The following is a 21126-nucleotide window of genomic DNA, read 5'->3' as shown; positions in this document are numbered from 1 at the left end:
ATAATAGGGGATTTTTTAACATTAATCCAGTGATAAAATATGGCCCTGGAGAAGGAACGGGTTGAGTATTTGCTAATTCTCTAAATTGCTGTAGGTCACAGAAGTTTTTCATTGGTTTGGAAAATATTTTCTTTGCAGAGAAGAAAAATTCAGGCCTGGGCACTGTCTCTTGGCAATAATACCACAGGCAGCATCCTGGCGCCAAGATCGTGTGCCCTACTAGCCACTAGGTCTGAGTGAGGGAAATGAGTGCTCCCTCAGGCAGAATGAATGAAGCCCTCATTGAGGGTGACCTACACTGGTAGATGTACCTGGGAGAGTTGGTTAATGGTCCACAGTGGTTTCTCCTACCAAGGAACTGAATGAGTGAATGGACATTTAAACCCTTTATGAAGTTAAAAGTTTTGTGAAGATAAGAGGTGACTGGTGTCATGATTCTAAAATCCCTTCTTCTAGAGTCACTCTGTTCTCTAGGCTGTCTTTCACATTAATCCCTTTCTTGGTCCTTTGCTTGGTGTTCTAGATTTCATGTCAAACAATTAACATTCACTGAGTTCACTTGGCTGAGTCCATATGAAGAAAACATTCAAAACAATCCCTACTCTCAAGGTGCTCACATTCTTATCACATTCTTTTCCTCTTGGCTAAATCAATGCCCATGTCAATCAAATCCTACCTGCACCATAAAACTTTTTTCCTAGACAAATCCAGTCTGGATTTATTTCTTCCCTCTCTGAACTTCCACAACACATTATACAGAAAACACAGTCTAGTACTAAATGACAACAAATGAGACCCTGTATGTGTAAAACCATTTTATAGGCCTTAAAGCACCTTGTGAATGTAAGCTAATTTTTATTATCACAACTACCAGTCTATTTAATGCCTCATTTTATTTCACTAGTTGTTTGACATCCTCTGAGATTGAATTTAAGTACCTTGAGATAAGAATTGTATCTTCTCATTTTGTAATTATGGAAGCACCTATATATTGATATATAGGCACATGAGAATTAATTAACAAACACATGTTGCCCTAAGATTTCACTTTAGTCCCTGTGAATTGGCAAAGATAACAAAAGATACAAATATTTTGTCAAGATTGTGAGAAGATAGGCAACTAATGAATTATTAGTGGAGCTTTGAATTGGCAAGACCATTTTGGAAAACAATTTGGAATTATTTAAATAAAATTATTGAATCCATACTTTTTTGACTCAGAGATTTCATTATTAAGTTTTTATTCCAAAGTGTCAGTAATAAGAAATTTCCCTAAATTTATAAAAATACTTATAGAAACACTTTTTTTCTTTTGGTGATCACAATTGGAAATAAAATAGATTCCTATAAGGTAAGGAATGGCTAAATGAATTGTGATATAAAAAGGTAATCTACTATTAAATGACAAATTGTTGAATACAGAGAAACATGAAAAGACTTACATGAAATAATGTAAGCAGACACAGAAAACAATATAAACACTGACTACAATAATGTAAATAAAACAAACAACCACAAGAAGAAAACAGAAGTTAATGTTGTAAAATTATTAAGAACAAGAATGGCCCCAAAGAAGAAACAGGAGAAGATACTCATATCCCATCCCTTTGCAGAGGTGGGAAGTCCATAAGTATAGTACATTTCATATTATTTTTAGACTTTTTCAATGTATTGATCAGTTTTGCTTTCTCTTTCATTTTTGTCTTAATTTTTTTTTTTGCCATATGGCATGACTCTCTAGGAGTAGCAAATGAGATACTGGGGAAGTTTTTGATATAAAAACCCAAAAATATATGAATAATGTAAATTAAGATAATTCATCAATGAGGAAACATGAAATGCTAATAATAATTTGAAAATGTTCAACTTTACAAATAAAAGAATCCAAATCAAAACAAGTTTAGGTACTATTGTACTCTCATCAAATTTGTGAAATAATTAAAAACAGCAAAACTCAATCCCGACAAGCTTGTGAAGAAATGGGTAAAATTGGAGCTATTACTAGGAAGGGCTTTTCCCAGGTGCTACCTTTTAGAGGCTACGGACAATACTTATTATACTCCTAGAAAGTACCAAACTTGACACCCAGATAACAAGAAGAATGAATTAAAAGAACTTATTCCATTGCTCACCCCAAATGACATACCTCAGATGAGTTCCTTTATTCATCAGAAAATTTTGCTGTTTTCAAGAGTCTGTCCCCTCCCTGATGAGTGAATTTGTCTTAAGAGTTAATTTGAGGACACATTTATGTGTTTTGCCACATATATGTTTTGGACATTTTGCTGTGGGTACAAAAAAAATAATGATAGTATTCTGGGTCCAATCACACATTTTTGTTAGAACCATACACTTGTAGAATATTTTTGGAAAGCAATCTGGAAGTACTTTGAAAATTCTACAAAAAATAATCATACCCTTTGACCCAACAATTACATTCTTGAGAATATATCCTGAGAGTGTTCTCAAACAGAAAAAAAAAGGATACAGGGAAGGGTTGTTAAAAATATGTAATTACAAAATGAAAATAACCCAAATATCTATCAATAAGGGAATGGGTAAATATGTTGTTGTTTATTAATGCAATAGGATATTACATGCCATTTTCAGGCCCTTAATGTGGCCACAAGATCACTTTTCTGAATTATTTTAAAAACATGCTGCCTGAACTATGGCCCTTCCAATAATCATTGATACTTAGAAGCTTGGTCCTGAAGCTCTATATGGTAGTCTTTCTTAGTATTTATATAACACCTACCATGTGCCAATCACTGTGCTTTTTTCTTCTTCAATATATTTTTTTTTTAAATATATTTTATTTGATCATTTCCAAGCATTATTCGTTAAAGACATAGATCATTTTCTTTTCCTCCCCCCACCCCCCATAGCCGACGCGTAAGTCCACTGGGCATTAGATGTTTTCTTGATTTGAACCCATTGCTTTGTTGTTAGTATTTGCATTAGAGTGTTCATTTAAAGTCTATCCTCTGTCATGTCCCCTCAACCTCTGTATTCAGGCAGTTGCTTTTTCTCGGTGTTTCCACTCCCATAGTTTATCCTTTGCTTATGAATGGTGTTTTTTTTTCTCCTGGATCCCTGAAAGTTGTTCAGGGACATTACACCGCCCCTAATGGAGAAGTCCATTACGTTCGATTATACCACAGTGTATTAGTCTCTGTGTACAATGTTCTCCTGGTTCTGCTCCTCTCGCTCTGCATCACTTCCTGGAGGTTGTTCCAGTCTCCATGGAACTTCTCCACTTTATTATTCCTTTGAGCACAATAGTATTCCATCACCAACATATACCACAGTTTGTTCAGCCATTCCCCAATTGATGGGCATCCCCTCGTTTTCCAGTTTTGGGCCACCACAAAGAGCGCAGCTATGAATATTTTTATACAAGTCTTTGTGTCCATTATCTCTTTGGGGTACAGACCCAGCAGTGCTATGGCTGGGTCAAAGGGTAGATATTCTTTTGTCGCCCTTTGGGCATAGTTCCAAATTGCCCTCCAGAATGGTTGGATCAGTTCACAGCTCCACCAGCAATGAATTAATGTCCCTACTTTGCCACATCCCCTCCAGCATTCATTACTTTCCTTTGCTGTTATGTTAGCCAATCTGCTAGGTGTGAGGTGATACCTCAGAGTTGTTTTGATTTGCATCTCTCTGATTATAAGAGATGTAGAACACTTCTTCATGTGCTTGTTAATAGTTTTGATTTCTTTATCTGAGAACTGCCTATCCATTTCCCTTGCCCATTTATCAATTGGAGAATGGCTTGATTTTTTGTACAATTGATTTAGCTCATTATAAATATGAGTAATTAAACCTTTGTCAGAGGTTTCTATGAAGATTTTTTCCCAATTTGTTGTTTTCCTTCTGATTTTAGTTATATTGGTTTTGTTTGTACAAAAGCTTTTCAGTTTGATGTACTCAAAATTATTTATTTTACATTTTGTGATTCTTTCTATATCTTGCTTGGTTTTAAAGCCTTTCCCCTCCCAAAGGTCTGACATGTATACTATTCTGTGTTTACCCAATTTACTTATGGTTTCCTTCTTTATGTTTAAGTCACTCACCCATTTTGAATTTATCTTGGTGTAGGGTGTGAGGTGTTGATCTATTCCTAGTCTCTCCCACACTGTCTTCCAATTTTCCCAGCAGTTTTTATCGAATAGTGGATTTTTGTCCCAAAAGCTGGGATCTTTGGGTTTATCGTATACTGTCTTGCTGAGGTCGTTTTCCCCCAGTCTATTCCACTGATCTTCCTTTCTGTTTCTTAGCCAGTACCAAATTGTTTTGATGACTGCTGCTTTGTAATATAGTTTGAGGTCTGGGACTGCAAGGCCCCCATCATATGTGTTTTTTTTCATTATTTCCCTGGATATCCTTGATCTTTTGTTCTTCCAAATGAACTTTGTTATGGTTTTTTCTAAATCAGTGAAGAAGTATTTTGGTAGTTCAATGGGTATGGCACTAAATAGATAAATAAGTTTGGGTAGGATGGTCATTTTTATTATATTGGCTCGTCCTATCCATGAGCAGTTAATGTTTTTCCAATTGTTCAAGTCTAGTTTTAGTTGTGTGGCGAGTGTTTTGTAGTTGTGTTCATATAGTTCCTGTGTTTGTCTTGGGAGATAGATTCCTAGGTATTTTATTTTGTCTAAGGTGATTTTGAATGGGATTTCTCTTTCTAGTTCTTGCTGCTGAGCTGTGTTGGAGATATATAGAAAAGCTGAAGATTTATGTGGGTTTATTTTGTATCCTGCAACTTTGCTAAAGTTGTTGATTATTTCAATTAGCTTTTTGGTTGAATCTCTAGGATTCTTTAAGTAGACCATCATGTCATCCGCAAAGAGTGATAACTTGGTCTCCTCCTTGCCTATTCTGATGCCTTCAATTTCTTTATCTTCTCTAATTGCTACTGCTAGTGTTTCTAGTACAATGTCAAATAGTAGAGGTGATAATGGGCATCCTTGTTTCACTCCTGATCTTATTGGGAATGCATCTAGTTTATCCCCATTGCAGATGATATTAGCTGTTGGTTTTAGATATATACTGTTTATTATTTTTAGGAATGACCCTTCTATTCCTATGCTTTCTAGTGTTTTTAATAGGAATGGGTGTTGTATTTTATCAAAGGCTTTTTCTGCATCTATTGAGATAATCATGTGGTTCTTGCTAGTTTGCTTGTTGATGTGGTCAATTATGTGGATGGTTTTCCTAATGTTGAACCAGCCCTGCATCCCTGGTATGAATCCTACTTGATCATGGTGAATGATCCTTCTGATCACTTGCTGGAGTCTTTTTGCTAGTATCCTATTTAAAATTTTTGCATCTATATTCATTAGGGAGATTGGTCTATAGTTTTCTTTCTCTGTTTTTGACCTGCCTGGTTTTGGAATCAGTACCATGTTTGTGTCGTAAAAGGAGTTTGGTAGAACTCCCTCTTTGCTTATTATGTCAAATAGTTTGTATAGTATTGGGGTTAACTGTTCTCTGAATGTTTGATAGAATTCACAGGTGAATCCATCAGGCCCTGGGGATTTTTTCTTAGGAAGTTCTTTGATGGCTTGATGGATTTCAATTTCTGATATGGGATTATTTAAGAATTCTATTTCCTCTTCTGTTAGTCTAGGCAGTTTGTATTTTTGTATATATTCATCCATTTCTCCTAAATTGGTGTATTTATTGCCATATAATTGGGCAAAGTAATTTCTAATGATTGCCTTAATTTCCTCCTCATTGGAGGTGCTGTCCCCCTTTTCATCTTTAATGCTGTGAATTTGCTTTTCTTCCTTCCTTTTTTTAATTAGATTGACCAGTACTTTGTCTATTTTGTTTGTTTTTTCAAAGTACCAGCTTCTTGTCTTATTTATTAAATCAATAGTTCTATCACTTTCGATTTTATTAATTTCTCCCTTAATTTTTAGGATTTCTAATTTGGTTTTCTGCTGGGGGTTTTTAATTTGATCGCTTTCGAGTTTTTTCAATTGCATTTCCAATTGATTGATCTCTGCTCTCCCTTGTTTGTTAATATGAGCTTTCAGGGATATGAATTTGCCTCTGATTACCGCTTTGGCTGCATCCCAAAAGGTTTGAAAGGATGTTTCGCCATTGTCATTTTCCTTGATGAAATTATTAATTGTTTCTATGATTTCTTCTTTAGCTAAACGGTTTTGGAGTATCATATTGTTTAATTTCCAATTGGTTTTAGATTTGGTTTTCCATGTACCATTACTGATCATTATTTTTATTGCCTTGTGATCTGAGAAGGCTGCATTCATTATTTCTGCTTTTTTGCATTTGTGTGCTATGTTTCTGTGACCTAATGTATGGTCAATTTTTGTGAATGTGCCATGTGGTGCTGAGAAGAAGGTGTATTCCTTTTTATCCCTATTTATTTTTCTCCATATGTCTATTAATTCTAATTTTTCTAAGATTTCATTCACTTCTTTTACCTCTTTCTTATTTATTTTTTGATTTGATTTATCTAAATTTGATAATGGTTGGTTTAAGTCTCCCACTAGTATGGTTTTATTGTCTATTTCTTCCTTCAATTCTCCTAGTTTCTCCATTAGAAATTTGGGTGCTATATTATTTGGTGCATACATGTTGATTAATGATATTTCCTCATTGTCTAGAGTCCCTTTTAACAAAATATAATTACCTTCCCTATCCCTTTTGATCAGGTCTATTTTTGCATTGGCTTTATCAGATATCATGATTGCCACTCCTGCCTTCTTTCTATCAGTTGAGGCCCAGAAGGTCTTACTCCATCCTTTAATTCTGACCTTGTGGGTGTCAACCCGCCTCATGTGTGTTTCTTGAAGACAACATATGGTAGGGTTTTGGATTCTAATCCATTCAGCTATTCGTCTACGTTTTATGGGTGAGTTCATCCCATTCACGTTCAAAGTTATGATTGTCATTTGTGGACTCCCTGGCATTTTGATTGCCTTCCCTAATTCTAACCTTTTCTTCTTCGGCTCTACCTTTTAGTCCAGTGATTTACTTTGAATCAGTCCCCCTTGTCCCCTCCCTTGATGTTTCCCTTTTTAGTCCCTCCCTTTTTGTTCCCTCCCCCTCCCCCCTCTCTTTCCCTCCCTTTTTGTTCTCCCTCTCCCCCTCCCCCCCTTGGTTTTCCCTTCTCCTTACCCTTGTTGGGTAAGATAGAATTCAAGATCCCAATGGATCTGGATGTTTTTCCCTCTCAGAGTTGATTTCCCTGAGATTGAGGTTTAAGTAAACCCCCCCCCCTCTCTTCCTCTCCTTCTTATAGGAGTTTTCTTCCCCTCCCCTTCCCCTGTGAATCTTTGTGTGAGAACCATTATTCTATTTGGTCTTTCTTTACCCCCTATTTATACATTACATTTTCCCCACATATTAGTATACATAGGTTGATATAAATGTAGTCCTTATAGAAGAGAGTTTGAGTAAAAGAAGATAACATTTTTCCCCTTTCCTTAATATTTACCTTTTCAGGTATTCCTTGCTCTTTGATTTTCGGTATCAAACTTTCCACAGAGCTCTGGTCTTTTCTTTGCAAAAAGTTGGAAGTCTTCTATTTTGTTGAATGCCCATACTTTCCCTTGGAAGTATATAGTCAGTTTTGCTGGGTAGCTGATTCTTGGTTGGAGACCCAGCTCTCTTGCCTTTCTGAAGATCATGTTCCATGCCTTACGATCATTCAGCGTAGAACTTGCAAGGTCTTGTGTGACCCTGATTGGCATTCCTTTATATCTAAATTGTCTTTTTCTGGCTTCCTGTAGGATTTTTTCTTTTGTTTGATAGCTTTGGAATTTGGCAATTACATTCCTGGGAGTTGTCTTTTGGGGGTTTAGTGTAGAAGGTGTTCTGTGAGCTCTGTCAGTGGCTGTATTGCCCCCTTGTTCTAGAATCTCTGGGCAATTTTCTTTGATTATATCTTGTATCACCATGTCCAGTTTGGTGTTTATTTCTGGCTTTTCTGGGAGTCCAATTATTCTTAAATTTTCTCTTCTCCCCCTGTTTTCCAGATCTATCACCTTGTCGGTGAGATATTTTATGTTCTCTTCTAATTTCTTGGTGTTTTGGCTTTGCTTTATTAGTTCTTGCTTTAAAGCCTGGTTTTCTTTTACAGTTTGGTCAAACTGGTTTTGTAGATGCGTGAATTTCTTTTGCATCATTTCCCACTTTTCCTCCCAGAGGGCCTCCATCTTTTTGGTCCTTTCTGATTCAAATTCTTCATGGGTTTGTGGAGAGTTTCTATTTCCTTTGGAAGATTTTGGAGAATTTTCTTGTATATCTTCTTCTATCTGCTCTGTATTTTGTATTTTGGCTCCATAGAATGTGTCCAGAGTCGCCCCTTTCTTCTTATTTTTCTTGGTATTTTGGGGCTTCTGTGCTTCTGTGGAGTTTGTCATCTCTGAACGTGGAGGATTGGCTTTTCTTGTCTTTGTCTGGTGATCAGAGGCTTTAGTCCTGGGCAGATGGTTCTATGACTTTCCCTGGGTTAAACTGAATATGCCTCACTGGAACTGGAATGGAAGGGTCGGACCACGAGGCCACACTCTCCCCCTGGCTCGATTTCCGGAAGTTGCCTTCAGAATCGCTGGCCGTGAGGCTGTTTCGTCGGCCTGCGGGGGGATGGGCTACCGCTTCCCCAAGCTCCGAGAGCACAGACTTTCACTGAGACTTGGATAGCAGGATCCAGCCCGTGAGGTTGTCTTGCCCGCCCTGAGGGTTGCTGTTGTTTTGACCAGCTCTCTGCAGCGGAGGCCCCAGGCAGTAACTTTCACCAGGACCGACCAGCTTTTTGACCAACCGGCTCTTTGCAGCGGAAGCCCCAGGCAGTAACTTTCACCCGGACCGACAGGCTCTTTGACCGACCGGCTCTTTGCAGCGGAAGCCCCAGGCAGTAACTTTCACCCGGACTGGGACTTGGGTAGAAGACCCTGAGGGTTGTTGTTCCTCAGACCCTGCTCTCTGAGCCCCGCGCGGCTGCCGCTTCCGGGAGCCTTGGACTCTGCGCTCCTACCCCTGAGGTCCGAGGGATCTCGGGTTCTGGCTTTTAAGGGGAGCCGTACCTTTTGAACCGGGTCCAGGTCCAGGAGGAGGGTTCCCAGGGTCTGTGCTGTTGATGGTTTTGAATTTCAGCGCCTTAGGAGCTTCTAGTTTGAGATCGGTTGGGAAGGGTTTTCCGGAGATCTGAACTTCAGCTTTCTCTAAGCCGCCATCTTAACCGGAAGTCCTCTTCTTCAATATATTATCTTATTAGATCCCCACAATATTTTTTTTAATTAGATGCAATAGTCATCCCCATTTTAAGCTCCAGAAACTGAGGCTAACAAAGGTTAAGTGACTTGATCTGAACTACAATCATTAAATGTCTAAGGCTAGACTTGAATTCAGATTTTCTTGACTCCAAATCTAATACTCTATGAACTAAGACACCAGCTGCTTTTATTAAAATCTAAATTCCTTAAGGGTAAAGACTGTCTTGCTTGTCTCACATTTAGTATAAAATATATGTTTCCATTCATTTGATTAAGATTAATAAGTGTGAAGAATATAAAGAAAACTGAAAAAACTTAATGCAACAGCTCAGTATTTTTAAAATAGCAGAAAAAGAGTAGAGTAAAAATTAAATATAATCATATGAGAGGAAAATTGTATAGAATTGTACATCATTGGCAAAAAAGAAAAAAAACTAATAGAAACTCAGAGGAAGTTATTATGGGCATTATTAGTTGACATTCAAATGTAAATAGTTGTAAAGCAAGTTTGGTATCATTGATGCACAAAGTACAATTTGTAACAAATCATTTAAAACTAATGAATGAGTGAGTATACACATATGAACATGTTGACAACAATTTCTGTTCCCTAAATTGCGGCCAATTATGGCAAAAAAAATTCATAAATAAATAAGAGGCATGGCCATGACTTGAGTTTCACGATGCATTTCAATTGAGATATAAGGAGAGGGAGGCAGCAAGGTATAATGGACAGAGAGTCTCAAAGTCAAGGGGACCTGAATTCAAATTACACCTCTGACACATACTAATCTGTGTGATTTGGGGCTTGGTATCTCAGTGCTCTAGGCAACTCTCTAAGAGTTAAAGTGACAAAAAGAGTGTTAGCCTGTGTTGATAAGGGGAATAAAAGGTAGCAGGTGATTAATTCCAAATCAATTATAGAAACAACACACAAATATAATCAAGAGAATTTTTGGAGGAAAGAGAAGTAGTTTCGAATTTGGACAGAGGAGAAGGTTGCTCAACGAAGGCTCTGGAAATATTTTTGGGTTGGATTATGAAAGGATGGCAGGATTTTGATAGGTAGAGATAGAACCATTGCACATTCCCCAGAATCTTGAATATCTTCTATAAGGGAGAAAGGAACTCTAAAAATGTCAACAGATTTCCCCCTTTATTTTGTAAATGAAGAAACTAAAGATCAAGTAATATGAAATGGTTGGGTTATGGTGACCAACATAATAAATGACAGAGCTGTGATTCAAACCCAGGTTATAAAATCATGGGATCAGAGATTTAGATCTGGAAGGGATTTAGTAGCCATCAAGTCATATTTCCTATTTTGCAGATGCAGAAACTTATAGAAGCAATAGATAGATTAAATAAGGAAAAGAATAGCAGATTCAGCAAAGATCTGAGTTTGAATCCCAGCTCATATATAAAAGTAACTACTGGGATCACCTTCAGTAAATCTCTTAACGTCTTTCGATCTCATTTTATTCATCTGTAAATGGAGATAATAATAATAAGGCCATCGTGATGATCAAATATGATGTTATATATAAAATATGGGACCTGGAGTCTAGAAATCCTGATTTCAAATCCAGTCTCATCACTTCCTAGCTGTGTGACTTTGGGCAAGTCCCTTAACCTCTATATGCCTAGGAGTAGTTAGGTAGTTCAATGATTAAGAACACTGGGCCTGGAGTGAGAAAGACCTGAATTGAAATCCAGTCTTAGATCCTTTCTAGTTGTGTAACCCTGGGTAAGTCAGTTAACCGATGATTGCCTGATAAAAGGATCCAATGGATCCACTGGAGGAGAAAATGACAAACTACTCTAGTATCCTTACCAAGAAAACCCCATGGATGAATATGATTCCCAGGATCACAAAGAACTAGACATGACTGAAACACTGAACAACAATGAAATTATTGTGGCTTGTTTGGATTCACATGGTAAATGTCTAAAGGTGAATTTTTAAATTAAATTTTATTTTTGTGAATTAATGAAAATTTGCCTACTTTCTGACATTCAGTTGTCTTGTTGAAAAAACTCATAACAAATAAGTATATTGAACAAGTTTTCTGATGGCTAAAATGACAAATAAGAATGATGAGAAATTAATTCTTTTAAGACCTAATAACTTCTTTTTTAAAATTTTTATTATTTTGAGCTTGCTTACTTACTACATAGTATCAAAGTAATTGGCTACCTCAATGGGAAAACATGAGTTAAACCATTCTTATTTCTTCCTGAGAAAGGTCAACCAGGTAGTATTGTATGGTGGATAGTGCATTTAACTTGGAGTCAAGAAAACTTGGATTCAAAACCTGCCCCAGACATTTGCTAGATGTATGACTGGGCACACTTACTTTGGGCCTCAGTTTGCTCATTTCTAAAGAAAGGGGCTAGATTTGCTGACTTTTCTAGCCCCTGCCAAATATAACCCTGATTTTATGATCCTAAATAAATTACAATGTCTATTTGACAAATGCATTCCAGTTCTGGGAATTGGAAAGACCTAGATTTGAAATACGGTAGCTGGGTGGCACAGTGGATAGAGTACTGGGGAAGACTCCTATTTTTGTGTTCAAATCTGGGCCCAGATATTTAATAGCTATGTGACCCTTGGTAATACACTTATTTTTTTGTTTGCCTCAGTTTCCTTATCTGTAAAATGATCTGGAGAAGAAAATGACAAATCACTCCACTACCTTTGCCAAGAAATTCCTAAATAGGGTCTCAAAGAGTTGGTCTTGCCTGAAATGAATGAACAATAAAAACTTTGAAACATGAAGAGGGGAAAGGGAAATAAAGACAAAACATTTTATTTTAACTGAGGCTTTGGATGACTCTACTTCTTTGTTCCTGAACTCTTCCTTTTGCAAAGACTTTCTAGGCAAATTTCTTACTGATCCCATCCAAGTTCCATCATCTTAAGAAGGAATTAGTTGCATGAAAAATTGCATCCTGACAGTAGAAGGCCAGATGCTGTATCTTATAATTTTTTAAAAGTACACAGCTGTACCATATAAACTTGGGATTTTATTATTTTATTCCATGTTGTTGTGTTATATATATATATATATATATATATATATATATATATATACACACACATATGGCATCTGTTCCATTCTGTCTTTCCCTCACATATAATCACATACATGGTACTTATTATAGAAACATGGAACTGACCCATCAACAAAGGTGTACCCCTTGCCTGTTGTAGGAAGGACTACTTTGGTTCTGGAGTCAAGTTTATGCCAATGTGTTACAGAGAATGAAGGAAAATACAAGCATGTTTGGAAGTTTCCTGGACCACAAAGCCTTTATTTAGGATGAAATTATTCAATAGTTTTACTTTGAACTTTGTCTTTCTAAGCCTTTGCTTATGCCACTCTCTAGACCTAGAATACTCCCAACCCAATCCTCCTCTATGAAATGTCTATCTATTTTTCAAAGTCCAACACCATTCCTATCTCTTCCTTGAAATATTTAATGATTCTCTCCTCCTTCCCTAATTGGAACTGATTTCCTATATACAAATTGGATATTAGGTAATAACTGATCACATCTGGTCAGGTTTTTCCATGTCTAAACTACCAGTGACCCAATTTCTTACTTAGTCCTATGAAAAACTCCACTTCTTTGGATTTGCCTCATTCATTCCAATTTGTTCTCATACTAGCAATTCAAAGCAATCAGAAATAAATCATCAATCACAGGATAATACTCAAACCCTCTGTCATAATCTGTTGGGGGAGGATATACTACTTAGATGTTGAGTCCCCTTCCAATGTGTTTTCTATTTACACAACAAGATACCCACAATAATTTCTTCTACCAATTTGTTTTGAATCCATCTAATTATGTCATTGTTCATTGTTATTTGGTTGCTTTCAGTCTTATCTGACTCTCCATGATCTTAGAGGTTTTCTTGACAAAAACACTAGAGTGGTTTGCCATTTCCTTCTCCAGCTCATTTTATGAATAAGAAATTGAGGCAAACAGGGTGAAGTGACTTGCCCAAGATTACATAGCTAGTACATATCTGAAGCCAGATTTGAAGTCAGGAAAATGAGTTGTCTTGATTCTAAACTCAGTGCTTTATCCACCAAGGCACTTAGCTGCCCAAACTAATATATTTTTGTATATAATAAATATATCCATTTATTTAATAAGGTAGAAAATGTAATTAAATATGTTAATCATTTAAAACAAATGAAAAATAATAAAATTAAGTTCAATACATATATATGAACCCAAACCACATTCTCCCACCAAAGTACTTAATACCTATGGTGAAGAGTAAGCATATATTTATAGGAACCTAATAGGAAAACACATGAGAAAAGCAAATTCAAGTAGGTGCTTATGGAAATTCATAAATCTAGACTGTGGGTTTCAAAGTTTTTGGTCTTTTCGGGAACTATTCAAGACTTGACTGTTGATCTCCATCTGTCCTCAACTAGGGAAATCTTCTCTTCTCTATCAAAGAGATCCCTAAGTTGTTCAGTCATTTCTATGGAGTAAGACTCTTTTTGACCCCATTTGGGGTTTTCCTGATAAAAATACTGGAGTAGTTTGTCATTTCCTTCTCCAACTCATTTTACATGAGGCAAATAGAGTTGTGACATGCCCAGGATCACATATTGTCTAAGGTCAGATTTGAATTCAGGTCTTGCTGACTCCAGGTCCAGTGCTCTATCCATTGTGCCCTTTAGCTGCTTTTAAAAGCTCTTTGAATTAGATATCATCCATAAAAGGGCATTTTGGAAATGTTAGTTTTTAGTGTAAGCAGTTCTCTAAAATCTAGATATCCATAAAGTTCATCAAAATGATTATCTTTGGGTTATATAGCCTAGATAGTTATTATACTAATTATTTATTCCCTTGGATGCTTTGCTGTATAGTTCAAATCAGCTCTCAGAAACACAGTTCAGATTTACTCTTTAAGCTATCTTATCTTAGAATAACATTACAAATTGAAGTACAGAGTACAACACTAACCCCCTTTCTCCCATTCTATGTGATGGTGAAGAGTAGTCATTGTCAATGGAACATTTGGTCAATGAATTTAATGATAGGGTAGGATTTTCTCAGTTGAAGTCTTCTGTGAGCTCCTATAGTTCCAAGGATTAGCTTTTCAGCTTCCCTATCATTTCTTCAACACTATTCAGGTTCCTCTGTGACATTGTCTTGTACCCTTTCTTTCTGGATGTCTTTAGAGTTTTTAAGGGACCTTCCTGACCCATAGCAACTTGCCTATTTCCCTAACAATGTTGCCATTGTCCAGTTTTCTGCTATGAAACCATCAGTCTTTTTCAATGAGATCTCAGTCTATAAATGTTTAAATGAGTTTTCATTTTCTTAGTTTTACCTTCTTTAGTCATAAATATGCAAATATAATTAGAGGAGGTACCTACTATGCTTTAGTTCAAGTCCCCAACAAAAGTCTCTTTTTTTAAAGTTAAATTTTCTTCCAGATTACATGTTGGTACAATTTTCAATAATCAAAAGTCTCTTTATGCAACTGATTTCTTTTAAACTCACATTTTCTTATTTCAATAAATGAAAAATCAGTTTTCTCTCTATAATATTAAATTGTTCCCATGCAAATAAAGGATAATATCCCATTGTGTTGATAACTAAAACAGGGAAAGGCAAAACAGAGAAAGAGAACTATAGACCAACATTCTTAATAAACATTGATGCAAAAATGTTAAATAAAAAATTGTCACATAGTCTACAATCACTTTTAGAAAGATTATATATGATCACATTTAATTTATTCAGAAGTGCAGAGTTAGTTCAACATGAGAACATTAAAATGCAATTTAAAATGTTAGTAACACAAATAACAAAAATGAAAAGATTATATAAATAGATATTGGGAAAGGTTTTGAGAAAATCCAATTTTCATTTCTATAAAAATTCTAGAAATCATATAGGTAAATGGATCATTCCTAATATTGTAAATAGTATTTTTCTAAATCAAAGAGCAAAATTAGGTGTAATGGAGAAAAATTACAGCTCTTTCTGATGTCAGAATTAAAGTAAAGATTCCCATTGACACTGTTGCTGTTTAATTTAATGATAGAAATGTAGCTTTCATAAGAAAGAAAAAATGAAGTAATAGGGATAGGAGAAGAAGAAATAAAATCATCATATTTTTGCATATGATATGATGGTGTCGAGAGCCCTAGAGTCAACTAAAAATTAATTAAAATTCTTAACTTCAGCAAAGTTAAGATATAAAATAATTCTACATAAGTCATGAACAATCCTATATATAACCAATGAAACCCAGCAAGAAGAGATAGAAAGAGGAATCCCACCCAAAATAGCTATAGAAGCTATGAAAATCTTAGGAATGTACCCTCAACTATTCACCTAGATATTATAGGAATACAGCTATAAAACATTATTTTCAGAAATGAGGACAATTGAAAAAGTTTTTCAAGCAAGTATTTGGAGAAGAATTAGCTCCTCTTAGATAGGTCAAATCACTAAAAATAGTAAAAACAATAACTACTATTCATATAATGCATTAAAGTTTATAAAGTGCTTTATGCTTTTTATTATTAATAGCAACCACAACAATATTTAGCATTTATATAAAACTTCAAGTTCTGCCAAAGTGCTTCATAAATAATATCTAAATTGATCCTGAAAATAATCATGTAGGGTAGGTACTATTATTTCCAACTTTTACATGGGGAAACTAAGGCAGAGACTTTTCAGTCATACTACTTTTTTAAGTGTTACTCAAATTCTGTTTGCAGGAATTCCTGACTCCAATTCCATGACTCTATTCACTGGGGCATCTAGCTACAATGTAATGAAATGTGACTGGGGTTGGGGTGGAAAGGGAGGGAGGGAAGAAGGAAAGCAGAAAGAGAGAGAGAGAGGAGAGAGACAGAGACAGAGAGACAGAGAGTGAGACACACATACACACACACACAGAGAGAGAGAGAGAGAGAGAGAGAGAGAGAGAGAGAGAGAGAGAGAGAGAGAGAGAGAGAGAGAGAGAGAAAGGTCAATCAATAGAACAGACAAAATTCATAGTATACAGAATCAAACAAATAAATAGCATAGTGCTTGATAAACCTAAAGACTCCAGTTACAAGGGGAAGCATACACTATCTGGCAATCAAAATAATATAAACCTAAACCCTTGGAAAAACTGAGAAATATTCTGGCAGAAAAAAAGGTTTAGAGCAATACTTCATACCATATACCAAGATTAGTTCCATATTGATACATTAATTAGAAATTAAAAGTTACACAATAAAAAATTATAGATGCTAAGAAGAAATAACTTCAAATCTATAGAGGAGAGTTATGACTAAACAAAGGAAAGGAAGGTTCACAAAAGATAAAGTAGATAGTTTTATTATGGAAAAGTAAGCAGTTTTTGTGCAAAGAAATGTATTGTAATAAAAAAATTAGAAGGGAATCATTTAACTGGCAAAAAAAAAATCTTTGAAATAAAGTTCTCTGATAAAGGTCTTTTTGAAACATATTTAAGAAACGAATTCTAATTTATAAACTTAAGACCTAAAAGATAAACAGTTGAAAGTATAAGAACAGTTTAAAAATTCAAGTAATCAACAATCAAACAAAAAATGCTCTAAATAACAATAATAAATAAGAGAAATTATAATTAATACAATTTGAGATTTAACCTCATACGTATCAGATTTACAAAGATGAGAAAAATAGGAAAATGACATATGTTATAGGAGCTGTGGGAAAACAGGTGGACTAGTGAACTATTGATGGGGCTGTGAATTGGTCCAGCCACTCTGGAAAGTAATTTGGAACTATGCCCAGGAAATTTCCAAACTTTGCATACTCTTTAATTCAGTTATACCACCACTTGGTCTATACCCCAAAGAAATCAAAGAAAGAGGAAAGGAATCTATAAAAGAAATTTACAACACTTCTTTTCATGGTAGCTCCAAATTGGAAACTATCCTCTTCTGTGGGAATGACAAAAGAAACTGGCATACAAATGTATTGGAATGTTTCTGTGCCATAAGAAATGTTGAAATAGATAATTTTAGAAGAAATTTCAATGAACTTTATTAAGTGATACAGAACAAGTGAATAGAACTGGACAAATGATTAAAGATTGATAATATAATAGAGAAAAAAACCTTGAAAGACTAAAACTCTGGTCAACACTGATAAAACATGATTCTGAAACAATGAAGAGGAAACATACCACTCATCTGAAAAAGAGGTGAAAAATTTTAAATGCACAAGAAATGTACATTTTAACACTAAATGGGGTAGAGAAGAAGAGTGAGGGGGCATATCAATTTAAATAATAGTTGTTACTTGACAATTAAAAAAATTAAAAAGAATTTCAAGTCCTCAAATTCACATCACCAACCATTTTTTCTCCCAAACTATTTAAAATCCAGTCGGAAACAGATTTTTTTCATACACATAGTTTAGAAGTTTTTATTAAAAAAAGTTATTTTCTTATTTATATTGGATATTAAAATTATCATTTCCAATAGTGGCAATACTGTATGTTCTTTAACAATTAATATACATCTCTTTGGTGTCTCATGCTCACACACAAATCCCCATGTTGTTACCTTTTTCACCATTAATTGCCCCATAGGAAAAGGAACTTAAAGATACAGATTACCACACACACACACACACACACACACACACACACACACACACACACACACACACACACACTCTTTAAGCTCCTACCTTCTGTTTTAGAATAAATAATATGTATTGATTTCAAGGTAGAAGAGTAGTAAGAGGGCTGGGTGATAAGGGTTAAGAGACTTACCCAGGGCTACCTTAAATTCTTTACCCCTTCTCTTCCTACTTCTCACTTCCCCAAAAGTGAGTATTTGCATTCCTCTGCAAATTAAAAATCGAAGTAGGAGAGATTTGCCACTTCATATAGATACCAAAGAAGTCCAGTTATCAACATATTTTACACTATATCATCAGAGCCTAAATTTTCTAGATATTTAATATATTGTAAAATGTAAATATATACATTCATGATCAGTAAATAGGTAATTAAATATATAATTTATATATTATATATATGTATATATAATGTTCTAAATGTGCAAATAGATTAATAACACAGGCAGATATGTATGAATATTTTAAAATCAGAAAATGCACAGCTCAAAAACATCATAAAATTTAACATTGAAAGGCAATTATATACAAACATATCACAAATTTTCCATTATAGAATTGTTTGCCTCTCTGACCAATTAATTACCTCTCCAGATTTACTTAGGGCATTAAATGTAAATTCAACAACTCACTTATTTTTTTTCCAATTGAATAAGTTTATTTAGTCAATTTAGAACATTATTCCTTGGTTATAAAAATCACATTATTTCCCTCCCTCCCCTCCACCCACCCTTCCCGCAGCCAATGTGCAATTTCATTGGGTATTACTTGTGTCCTTAATCAGAACCTATTTCCATGTTGTTGTTTTCATTAGAATGTTCATTTAGAGTCTACATCCCCAACCACATCCCTTCAACCCATATACTCAAGCAATTGTTTTTCTTTGGTGTTTTTACTCCTGCAGTGCTTCCTCTGGATGTGGATAGTGGTTTTTCTCCTAGGTTCCTCCGAATTGTTCAGGGTCATTGCATTGCCATCACTGGAGAAGTCCGTTATAATCAATTGTACCACAGTGTATCAGTCTTTGTGTATAATGGTTTCCTGGTTCTGCTCCTCTCATTCTGCATCAATTCCTGGAGGTTGTTCCAGTCCCCATGGAATTCCTCCACTTTATTATTCCTTTTAGCACAATAGTATTCCATCACCAACATATGCCACAATTTGTTCGGTCATTCCCCAATTGAAGGACATCCCCTCATTTTCCAATTTTTTGCCACCACAAAGAGTGCAGCTATGAATATTTTTGTACATGTCTTTTTTCCTTATTATCTCTTTGGGGTACAAACCCAGCAGTGCTATGGCTGGATCAAAGAGCAGACAGTCTTTTATTGCCCCTTGGGCATAGTTCCAAATTGCCCTCCAGAATGATTGTATCAATTCACAACTCCACCAGCAATGAATGAATGTCCCAAGTTTGCCACATCCCCTCCAACATTCATTATTTTCCTTTGCTATCATGTTAGTCAATCTTCTAGGTGTGAGGTGATACCTCAGAGTTGTTTTGATTTGCATTTCTCTGATTATAAGAGATTTAGAACACTTTTTCATGTGCTTATTAATAGTTTTGGTTTCTTTAACTGAAAATTGCCTATTCATGTCCCTTGCCCATTTTTCAATTGGAGAACAGTTGTTTTTTTGTACAACTGGTTTAGCTCTTTATAAATTTGAGTAATTAGACCTTTGTCAGAGGTTTTTGTAATGAAGATTGTTTCCCAATTTGTTGCTTCCTTTCTAATTTTGTATGCATTAGTTTTCTTTGTACAACAACATTTTAATTTGATGTAATCAAAATTATTGATTTTACATTTTGTGATTTTTTTTAGCTCTTGCTTGGTTTTAAAGTCTTTCCTTTCCCAAATATCTGTCAAGTACACTATTCTGTTTTCTCATAATTTGCTTATAGTTTCCTTCTTTATATTCAGGTCATTCACCCATTCTGAGTTAATCTCAGTGTAGGATATGAGATATTGATCTAAACCTAATCTCTCCCACACTGTCTTCCAATTTTCCCAGCAGATTTTTATCAAAAATTGGGTTTTGGTCCCCAAAACTGGGATCTTTGGGCTTATCATAGACTGTCTTGCTCAGGTCATTTAACCAAAGTCTATTCCATTGATCCTCTTTTCTGTCCCTAAGCCAGTACCAAATTGTTTTGATAACCACTACTTTATAGTATAGTTTGAGATCTGGGACTGCAAGTCCTCCTTCCTTTGCATTTTTTTTTCATGATTTCCCTGGATATCCTTGATCTTTTGTTGTTCCAAATGAACTTTGTTATGTTTTTTCCTAATTCAGTGAAATAGGTTTTTGGTAATTCAATAGGTATGGCACTAAATAAGTAGATTAATTTGGGTAGGAATGTCATTTTTATTATGTTAGCTCATCCCAACCATGAGCAACCAATGTTTTTCCAATTGTTTAGATCTATTTTTAATTGTGTGGAGAGTGTTTTGTAGTTGTGTTCATAGAGTTCCTGTGTTTGTCTCAGCAGATAGATTCTTAAGTATTTTATTTTGTCTAGCATGATTTAAATGGAATTTCTCTTTCTAATTCTTGCTGCTTAAATGGTTTGGAGATATATAGAAATGCTGATGACTTATGTGGGTTTATTTTGTATCCTGCAAGTTTGCTAAAGTTGTTTATTATTTCGATTAGCTTTTTGGTTGAATCTCTAGGATTCTTTAAGTAAACCATCATATCATCTGCAAAGAGTAATAGCTTTGTCTCCTCATTGCCAATTCTAATACATTTGATTTCATTTTCTTCTCTAATTGCTATTCTTAGTGTTTCTAGTACAATGTTAAATAATAGAGGGGATAATGGGCATCCTTGTTTCACTCCTGATCATATTGGGAAGGCTTCTAGTTTATCCCCATTGCAGATGATATTTGCTGATGGTTTTAGATATATGCACTTCATTATTTTTAGGAAAGGCCCTTCTATTCCTATACTTTCTAGTGTTTTTAATAGGAATTGTTTTTGTATTTAATCAAAGGCTTTTTCTGCATCTATTGAGATAATCATGTGGTTTTTGTCAGTTTGCTTGTTAATATGGTCAATTATGTGGATGGTTTTCCTAATATTGAACCATCCTTGTATTCCTGGTATGAATCTTACCGGTCATAGTGAATAGCCCTTGTGATGACTTGCTGGAGTCTTTTTGCTAGTATTCTATTTATTATTTTTGCAT

This window comes from Monodelphis domestica, chromosome 1, assembly GCF_027887165.1.
Source record: "Monodelphis domestica isolate mMonDom1 chromosome 1, mMonDom1.pri, whole genome shotgun sequence".
Classification (NCBI taxonomy): Eukaryota; Metazoa; Chordata; class Mammalia; order Didelphimorphia; family Didelphidae; genus Monodelphis; species Monodelphis domestica.
Note: the sequence above shows the minus strand (reverse complement) of the source record.